The sequence below is a fragment of the Rhinopithecus bieti genome, unplaced genomic scaffold (genome assembly GCF_001698545.2).
Source record: "Rhinopithecus bieti isolate Rb0 unplaced genomic scaffold, ASM169854v2 scaffold_6371, whole genome shotgun sequence".
NCBI classification, from domain to species: domain Eukaryota; kingdom Metazoa; phylum Chordata; class Mammalia; order Primates; family Cercopithecidae; genus Rhinopithecus; species Rhinopithecus bieti.
Genome location: NW_016805121.1, coordinates 570,483 through 580,805, shown reverse-complemented (window position 1 = coordinate 580,805; position 10,323 = coordinate 570,483). Strand labels below are relative to the sequence as shown.

The 10,323-nt window shown below is 39.4% G+C and overlaps 1 protein-coding gene across 1 annotated transcript in view; it reads right to left on the bottom strand.

Annotated features, from left to right (window-relative positions):
- PJA2 (praja ring finger ubiquitin ligase 2) overlaps window positions 1-9,458 on the bottom strand; it is a 73,498-nt gene extending 64,040 nt beyond the window's left edge. The window contains exon 1 of the mRNA XM_017871202.1: window positions 9,261-9,458. The gene's annotated coding sequence lies outside the window, so the exon portion shown is untranslated. The remainder of the gene's footprint in view (window positions 1-9,260) is intronic.
- Between the last annotated feature and the right edge of the window lie 865 nt (window positions 9,459-10,323).

Below are 10,323 nucleotides of genomic sequence, written 5' to 3'. Positions count from 1 at the left end.
AAAAAAAAAAAAAAAAAAAAAAAAAAGATAAGTCAAAAGAAATGACCCAAGCCTACATCAAAAGAGATTTAAGTGAAAAGAAACACATTAAAAAACAACAGCAACAAAAACCAGAACAGAGCCTCCAAGAGTTGTAGACTTCATTAAATGAACCACCATGAATTTAACTGGAATCCCACAAATTGGCGGTGGGAGGGAGGACAGTGGAAACATTCGAAGATGCTGTGAATTTTTCAAACATTATTTAAAAGATCATAAATCCCAAGAAGCTCAGTGATTCCCCTCTACAAAAGCAGTATAAATATAAAACACACAAAAATGTGCACATATCCCATGATGTAACATCTCTAACCTGCTATAAAAAATGAATGATATGGCCGGGCACGGTGGCTCACACCTGTAATCCCAGCACTTTGGGAGGCAGAGGTGGGTGGATCACAAGACCAGGAGATCAAGACCATCCTGGCTAACATGGTGAAACCCTGTCTCTACTAAAAAAAAATACAAAAAAAATTAGCCAGGCGTGGTGGCGGGTGCCTGTAGTCCCAGCTACTCGAGAGGCTGAGGCAAGAGAATGGAGTGAACCTGGGAGGCTGAGCTTGCAGTGAGCCAAGACTGCGCCACTGCACTCGCGCCTGGGAGACAGAGCAAGACTCCATCTCAAAAACAAAAAAACAAAAAACAAAACAAAACAAAAAACGAATGATACATGCCTGCAATCCCAGCACTCTGGGAGCCCAAGGAAGGCAGATCACTTGAGGCCAGGAGTTGTGAGACTAGCCTGGCCAACATGGTGGAACTCTGTTAAATACAAAAATTAGCCAGGTGTGGCGGCGAGAGCCTGTGATCCCAGCTACTTGGGAGGCTGAGGCATGAGAATCACTTGAACTCAGGAGGTGGAGGTTGCAGTGAGCTGAGATGGCGCCACTGCACTCCAGCCTGGGCAACAGAGTGAGACTCTGTCTCAAAAACAACCACTACCACCACCAACGACAGCCTGGGCACAGTGGCTTAGGCCTGCAATCCCAGCATTTCTAGAGGATAAAGTGGGAGAATTGCTTGAGTCTAGAAGTTGGAGGCTACAGGGAGACAAGCTTGTACTACTGCACTACAGCTTGGGCAATAGAGCGAGACCTTGTCTCAAAAAACAAACACATAAAATAAAATTTAAAAACCACTGATAAAACATATTTGATACTGACAGTAGAAAAAGCAACTAAATAAGAATCACAGCCAACTTCTTATTTGAAACTGTGCAAGTCAAAAGATAATAAACAGCATCCTTAATATTAGAAACACTGTGAACAATAAATGTATATCCAGCAAAATCTTTCAAAAGAAAAAGTGAAACAAAGTATTTGTGAGACAATCTTCGGACTTTGTTACCAGTAGACCTGAAGTGCAAGAAATGTGAAAGGAAGTTCTTCATGCAGAAGGAGTAAGCACTGGAAAAGAGGCCATTATAACAAAGAAAATAATTTTAATTTAACTTATACTACTTTAAATTCAAATTTAAATAGCTACACTGGCTAAAGACTACCATACTAGACAGCACAGGAATAAAACAAACATTACAAGGTATTATGCATTTATGGCATTTGTAAAAGGTAAAACAGTAATAGCGCAAAAGGAGAAATTGTAAATATACATTGTAAATGTACTGTTGTAGAGCTCTGACACTATGAAAAATGTGGTATAATATTGCTTCAATATAGTATATTATTAAAGATGTATAATATAAATCACAGAGAAGCCAATAACTTTTAAAAGAGAAAAGTAAGTTTCAGTAGTGAGCCAATGGTCAAGATAAAATGGACTCAAAAACAGGGATCAGAGTAGGTAGAAAACAATTAAGATTGTATATTTAAATTCAACTACATCAATAATTACATTAAATGTAAACAGTCTAAACACTTCAATTTAAAACAGATTTTCAAGATGAATTTAAAAGGCTGTCTAGAACAAACTCATTTTTCTTTTTTCAATTATACTTTTAAGTTCTAGGGGACATGTGCACAACAGAGCAAACCCATTTTAAACAAAAGACAGATTAAATGGATGGAAAATAATACACAAACACTAAAAGAAGGCTGGAGAGGCAATATTAATATTAGATAAAGTAGACTTTGGAATGAGGAATACTATCACAGATAAAGAGGGCATTACATAATGATAAAGGGGTTCGTTCACCAAAAAGTTTTAACAATCCTAAATTTACACGCACCTAACAGGAGGTTCAATACACATGATGCAAAAACTGAAAAGGAGAAATAAATAAACTCACCATTATACTCGGAGACTTCACTCTTCTCTCAATGATCAATGAAACAAACAAAAACTCAGTAAGGAAACAGAAGGCCTAACAAGCACCATCAATCAACTTGACATAGAATACTCCATCGCTAAACAGCAGAATACACATTATTTTGAAGTGGACATGGAACATTTACTGAGAGTAACCATATTCTGGTCATACAACAACCATGAAAGAATTTAAAACAAATTATACAAAGAAAGAGACATGCAAAATCACCAAATATTTGGAAATTAAACAGCAGCCTCCATGGGTCAAAGTGGACGTGATGTAAGAACTTTAAAAATAATCAGTTCATCAAATTTGTGTGAGCACCTCGGGCAGTGCTTGGAAGGCAAAGAAAAAAGGTCTCAAATCAATGACCTAAGCTTACACCTTAATAAATCAACACAGAGGAATTTAAACCCAAAGCATATAGAAGAAATAGTAAGGAGTAGAAATCAATAAAACTAAAAATTAAAAAAATCAAAAGCAATCAAATAAAAGTTGACTTTGAAAAGATTAATAAAATAAACCTGGAACCAAATAAAAACAAGAGAGGTCACACTGCTAATAACAAGAATGAAAGGAAAGACATCACTACAGATGTTATGGGCATCAAAATAATTAAGAAATAATTTTATGACAATGAATAAATGAAATAAGACAAATGCCTTGAAAGACAAAAACTACTAAACCGCACTTAGTGAGTGACTCATACAAAGACTGAAAGCTTTCAAGAAGAAATAGATAACCCTAATAATCCTGTATCTATTAAAGGATGATTGGACTTATCCTTTGAGGCCTTCCAACAAAGAAAATTCTAGGACCAGAAGAGTTCACATGCAAACTCTAAAAAAAAAATTATAAAACAAATAATACTAATCCTAATAAAAATTTTTTCAAAAATATAAGAAGAAACACTTTGCAACTCTACGAAGCCAGCATTACGTGAAAAAGTATCTTTCATGAACATAGATGCAAAACAAAAAAAACAAAATATTTCACCAGTTTATAAAAATGATACTAGATAATACACCATCACCAAGTGAGGTTTAGCCACAGAATGGAAGATGATTCTACATTCGCAAATAAGTTAATGTAATTCATCACATTAACACAGAAACAAACCATATTATTATCTCAATAAATACAGTAAAACTACCTAACTAAACTCAACATCCACTCACGATTAAAAACAAAAAAAAAAAAACAAACAAAACAAAACAAAACAAAAAAAACTCTTGGCCAGGCACAGTGGCTCATGCCTATAATCCCAGCACTTTGGGGGGCCAAGGCAGGAGGATCATGAGGTCAGGAGTTCAAGACCAGCCTGGCCAACATGGTAAAACCCCATCTCTACAAAAATACAAAAAATTTAGCCAGGTGGCGTGTACCTGTAATCCCAGCTACTCGGGGCTGGGGCGGAAGAATCGCTTGAACCCACGAGGAGGTGGAGGTTGTAGTGAGCCGAGATGGGGCCACTGCACTCCAGCCTGGGCAACAGAGCAAGACTCCGTCTCAAAAACAACAACAACAACAACAAAAAAAAACTCTCAACAATCCAAGAACAGAATGGGAACATCCTCAATATGATAAAAGGCCACTTGTCTTAGTCCATTAGGACTGCTATAACAAGCTCCCATAGACTGAAGTGGCTTATAAACAACAGAAATTTATTTCTCGGCTGGGCTCAGTGGCTCACACCTGCAATTCCAGCACTTTCGGAGGCCAAGGCAGGTGGATTACCTGAGGTAAGGAGTTCAAGACCAGCTTGGCCAACATGGTGAAACCCCGTCTCTACTAAAATACAAAATTAGCCGGGCATGGGGGTACACGCCTGTAATCCCAGCTACTCAGGAGGCTGAGGCAGGAGAATTGCTTGAGCCTGGAAGACCGAGGTTGCAGCGAGCTGAGATTGCGCCACTGCACTCCAGCCTAGCCGACAGAGCAAGACTCTGTCTAAAAAAGAAAAAAGAGAAAGAAATTTACTTCTCACAGTTCTGGAAGCTGGGAAGTCCAAAATCAAGGCGCTGGTAGATTCAATGTTTGGTGAGGGTCACTTCCTGGTTCACAGACTGCAGTTTTTTCACTGTGTTCTCATACGGCATAAGGGGATAGGAGCTCTCTGGGACCTCTTTTATAAGCACACAAATCCATTAATGAAGGCAGAAGCCTCATGACCTAATCACCTCCCTGAGACCCCATCTCCAAATACCCTCACAATGGGGATTATGTTTCAACACTATGAATTTTGGAATGACATAAGCATTCAACCTATAGCACCACTCTATCACACTCAATAATGAAAGATTCAAAGCTTTCTTCTTAAGATCAGGAACAGAGAAGGATATCTGCTTTCACCACTGCTATTCAACATCACACTGGAGGTCTTAGTCAGTCTAAGAAGAAGAAAAGGTAGAGGGAATTACATACAAATTGAAAACGAATAAAATGGATTTATATTTGCAAATAACATGATTTCTCTACATAGGACAATTCCAAAGAATCTACAAAAAATTTACTCGAATAAATGAATTTAGCAAGGTTGCAAGAATCAAGGTCAATATGCAAAAACCAACTGTATTTTTACATATAGCAGTGAATAACTGGCAACTAAAATTTAAGAAAATTATTTATAATAGTATCAACTGTTACTTAGATATAAATCTAACAAAATGAGCAACATCTTTATGATGCAACTACAAAATGCTGACAAAGGAAATGAAAGAAGACCTACATAAATGGAGACATGTATTCATGAATTGGAAGACTCAAGATGTTGATTCTTCCTAAATTGATCTACGCATTCAACACAATCCAAATTAAAATCCCTTCAGGACTTTTTGTAGAAACCAACAGGCTGCCTCTAAAAGTTTTATGGTAAAGTTAGAATAGCCAAGGCAATTTTGAAAAAGAATCAAGTTCAAGGATTCAAATTACCTAATTTCAACACTTATTATAAAGTAAAAATAACCATGACAACTTAGTAATTGGCAAAATTACAGGCACAAAGATCAAGAGAAAAGTACAGGAACAGATTCACCTATACGGTCAACTGACTTTTGACAAAGTTAATTTAATGGGGAAAGGAAAGCAGTCCCAACAAATGGTGCTAGAACTATATATACGCCTGAAAAGAAAATGAGCCTTGACCCTTACTACACACCATATACAAAAACTAACCCAAAATGTATAATGTGCCTTGACATAAAAGCCAAAACTAGAAAACTTATAGAAAAATCATAAGAGTAAATCTGCACAACTTTGCATTAAGCAAAGAGTTCTTAGAACACAGAAGCACAAATCATAAGAAAAAGTTGGTAAGATTAATTTATCAAAATTAAAAGCTCTTCTTTTAAAGTTAGGAAAATGAAAAAAACAAGCTTCAGATTGCACTGTGTGTGTTTATGTATCTCTGTGTCAAATGAGTTGTATTAAGACTGCATTAAAAAATGCTTACAACTCAGTAAGACAAACCACCCATTTTTTTTGTTTTGTTTTTTAAAGAGCAAAAGATGTCAACAGATCTTTTGCTCATTAAGACATACACTTGAGCAAATTCTCAGCACCATTAGTCATCTGGTAAATGTAAATTAAAATCCCAGTATGATACTACTACATACCCACTAAAAGGGCTAAAATTTAAAAGACTGAAATAACCAAGTGCTGAGGACGATGTGGAGCAACTGGAACTGTCATATACTGCTGACGGATATGTAAAGTAGGACAACCACTCTGGAAAACAGCTTGGCAGTTTCTTACAAAGTTAAATATCCATGTATCATACAACCCAACAAGTTCTATTTCTAGGAATTTACCAAGAAAAAAAGATGTTCACAAAAATTCAAAATAAATGAATGTTCACTGAATAAATGAATGTTCAATAAATGAAGGTTATTTATTAATAACAGCCCCAAACTGTAAACAATCCAAGTATCTGTAAACAGGTGGAATGGTCAACAAACTAGTAAGTCATACCAAGGACTTCTATTCAGCAATAAAATGAGATGAACAGTTAAGTACAGAAAAACATGGATAATCCTGAAAACATGCCAAGAGAAAAGTCAGATACAAAAGAGTATGTATTACACAATTCCACTTACATGAAATTCTAGAGAAAATGATACCAATTTATAGCAAGAAAAAAAGGATGAGTGCTTTCCTAGTCCTCAGGGTGAAATTGTGATTGATTGCAAAAGGCAACTTTGGGGGAGATGAAAATATTCTATACCTTAATCGTGACATGAAAATATTCCACTCTTGACTGTGGTGGTGGTCACAGAGTACACATTTGTCAAAAACAAAATACACTGTACATTTTAAATAAGTACATTTTATTGTATCTAAATTATCCTCAATAAGGTTGATTTTCTAAGAAGGTGATCTCTCAGGAAAATATAAACCAGGGAATACTGGTGATGACCACATATACCACCTCAAAAGATGTCAAAAATATATATATAAGAAAACTCTTTTATGGTTTTTAAAAATGTCAGAAACAACAACATAATCATCTTGGAAAGCCAAGACTAGAAGGAAATATTTTAATATAGGCGGCTTTACCAGAAAGCTTCAGCAAACATCATAATTAATGCTAAAACATCAGAAGCATTATCCCTTAAGTCAGAAACAATGACATGTTTTTAGCTATCAGTGCTATTAGTTTTTAATCTATCAGTGCTCAACATTTTATAGGATGTATAATTGCAAAAGCAATGAGAAAACACGTAAATTATAAAACTGAAAAGGAAACCACAAAACTGTGACTATCTCCTGATAATCAACTCAATAAAATAATTTGATACATGATAGAAAACTCAAAAGTTTGGCATAACCAGAGAAAAAGAAAGAGGAATGTTATTGAAAGTTTCCATCCACCACACGAATCAAACCATAAAATAGCTAGGAATACTGGGAAGGAATGTTATACGTATGAAGAAAAAAAAGAAAACTATAAAATTTCCCTAAGAATATAAAACAAGATGTGAATAAAATGGAGAGGCAATATTTCTGAGGACAGAGACTCAATACTATGAAGATCAGTTGTCTCCAAGTTAATCTAAAATTTCAATACAACCTTATTCAAAATAGCTAAGGATTTTTAGTTGAGTCTAAAGTTTACCTAGAAGAAGAAGTGTGTAAGAAACATTCAAGAATATTTTCAACAAGAGTAATAAAGAGGGAGAAAGGGTTACCAAAATTTAAAATATGCATAATCTTTTAACTGAGCAACTCCACTTCTAGGAACCCATGCTCCAGAAATAATCACACATAGAGGAAGTTTACTGAATTGTAAACAGTGGCAGACAATCAGGATGCAAGCAGGACTAGAAGTGGAAGCAGTACTTTTTATCTTACATTCTTCCATACTGCTTAATTTTTTTAAATCAAGGATGAGTTAAAATTTGTAATTAAACATTGATCAATTAATTAGAAAGTTATTTTCATTGCAAATCATTATTTGTGATACCAGAAAACTACAATTAAATGTCTTTCAAAAAGGGAACAGAATAAATTATAGCCCATTCAAACTGATACCAGTTAGCCTTTAAAACAGTATTAGGGAGACCTTTATGTAACAAGTAAAGATGTTCAAGATATGTAATTAAATCAATAAGCAAGCGGTATGCAAACATGTTTGGTATATGGTATAGCCTCCCTCAAAAAAAAAAACTTTACGTGTACGTTTATGTGTTTAGAAGTGCATTTGTAAGAGGATTTTGAAAAATGGACACTAAACTGTCAACTTTACACTGGAGTGGGACTGGGGGATGAAAAGAAATATTCTAATTTTACCTAACAGTCCGTTATTTATATTGTTGAAACGTACATCAAACTTGCCATGTCTGTAATGAATTTTTAAAATTAAGTGGTTATCTCATATAACATTGACATGAATCCCAAGACAATTACAACACTGAAAAATATAGTTTAATCGTTTATTACTGTTATCCTCAGGTTTATTCACATACACTTCACATAATCTGTAGCCTTCAGCAAAGGTGACTGCCATTTTAAAGAAATGTGACCAAATATTTCATGATAAAACAGAATACATTAAGCGTGTAATGAAAATTTTAAACTTCACAGAACCAGCAGACTCAAAAGAAGTGCCTATGCGGATGTAAATTTTTTTTTTTAATGTCCGGAGAGGGAACTCTCAGATTACTCTTCCTCCCTGCAAAATGACTATTTACCACCTCCCTTTGCTTCAACTTCGTCTGAGCGTCTTCAAGCTCACCATTTTGAATGTGCGCAAAATGATTAACAGTCATCTGAGGGAGGCCAAATTAAAGGTGCATCTGCAAGAGGAGCTCTGGCCTGACATCGCTAACAGAGAACAGCCCTGGCGGAAGGGTGCTGATCCCGGGAGTAGAGCGGCTGCTGCGGCTCGAGCGGGGTGTCTGCGTGCCGAGCCTCACTGACAATCGGGGAAAATGCAGACGCCCAGCAGAGCGACGGCAACGGAAGGCTCCTCGGGGGAGGGGGGCTGCAGGCCTGTGGCGTAAGATGGTTCCGCTCTACGCGGGGTAACGGGAAACCAGCAGAAGGGGGGTGTGAGGTGTTGGTTGGGGGGCACACTCTTGGACAGTGGCGAGTGTACGGGAAAGCCAGCGGGGTCCTTGGCCAAGTCACCAAGGACAGCAGAAGAGGCAGCAGGGAAGAGCGGCAGCGGAGACCCCGATACCAACCGATGTCATCCGTCGGGGGACGGCGGGCGCGACCGTCCCGGATAGGAGCGCGGCCCGGGTCCGGGCTGGACAGGGCCCAGGAGGCGAAGAAGGGTTCCCACAGCCATCAACCCCACCCACCATGGCCGGCGCAGCAGGCCAGGGACAGGCCCCGCTCCTTCCCGAGGCTAGAGATAGAGAAACTGAGGAGCAGAACGCAGCAATTTCCTCGCCCCGACCCCCACACTCCCTACAGCGGAACAAGCCAGATTGAAAAAAAAAAAAACCCTCACCGAAATGTGCAGCGGCTCCGGAGCGAGAACAGCGCTCGAACCTCCACCCGCCACCACCGCCTTCTTCTCCGCCTCCAACTCCTCCCCCGCCGAACGCGCAGCGGCTGGCGGCTGTGGCGGCGGCGGCGGCGGCGGTGGCGGCGGCGGAAGCAGAGGCGGTGGCGGCGAGTCCCGCCCCTTGCGCCGCGGTTGAAGCGAAGGAGGAGAGTACGCAAGCCCCGCCCTCATGGCAGAGATGACCAATCGGCTTACAGGATCTCTGCTGGGGGACAATGCATACGCCCAATCAGAACCTGAGGAGTGGGCTCACGTCAATGGTTGGGACGTGGCAGAAAAAGGGAAAAATACTTGGACCTTCTCTACAGCCTGCTCCCCATCTCCCTCAGGGGGAGTTCACCATTGGCTGAAGAGCGGAAAGACGAAGCCGACTCCGTCCCCCACCCCCAGCCGGGCCCACCTCGTTTCCCTGCAGTACTGCGACGTTTGGGGAGGGGGCGGAGCACCGTGTAGGAGCTAAAACAGCGCGGCCTTTTGTGGTTTGGGCTGAGAGAAAAGGGCGGGGTCTCAGGGAAAGGGAGGTGGGTGTGGAGAACTAACAGGAGGACTGGCGCAGTTAGGCTTTTTCGGAAATTCTAACAGCAACAACCAAAATGGAGGCATTAAAATCGATCCTGATTTGACTGGAAACCTGATTAACAAGGTTAAGGTCTGGCATAAAGTTCAGTTACAATTCAGATATCGGTGGGAGAAATAAAATGACAGGAGGAAAGGCTCGTTTACCCACCCTGACCCTGGGCACTATATGGCGCTTTCCACCCTCCCTTTCCGCGCTGACCCTTGCCCCTCGCTTCTTATTCTGCTGGGGCGGGGTTCAGAGGAGGCCTGCCTTTCCTCTCTATAGCCTTGGGCTGACCACAGCTTCCCAGCCTGCATCTTGAGGCTGTTTGTCAAGCCGGGAAGTAACAGCTCCCATGACATGCCGCCAAAATAAATACAACAGCTGTAGTCCCCAGACACCTTGCTTAATTTAAACCTGGGTAACAGTTTAGTTAATTATGTCAGT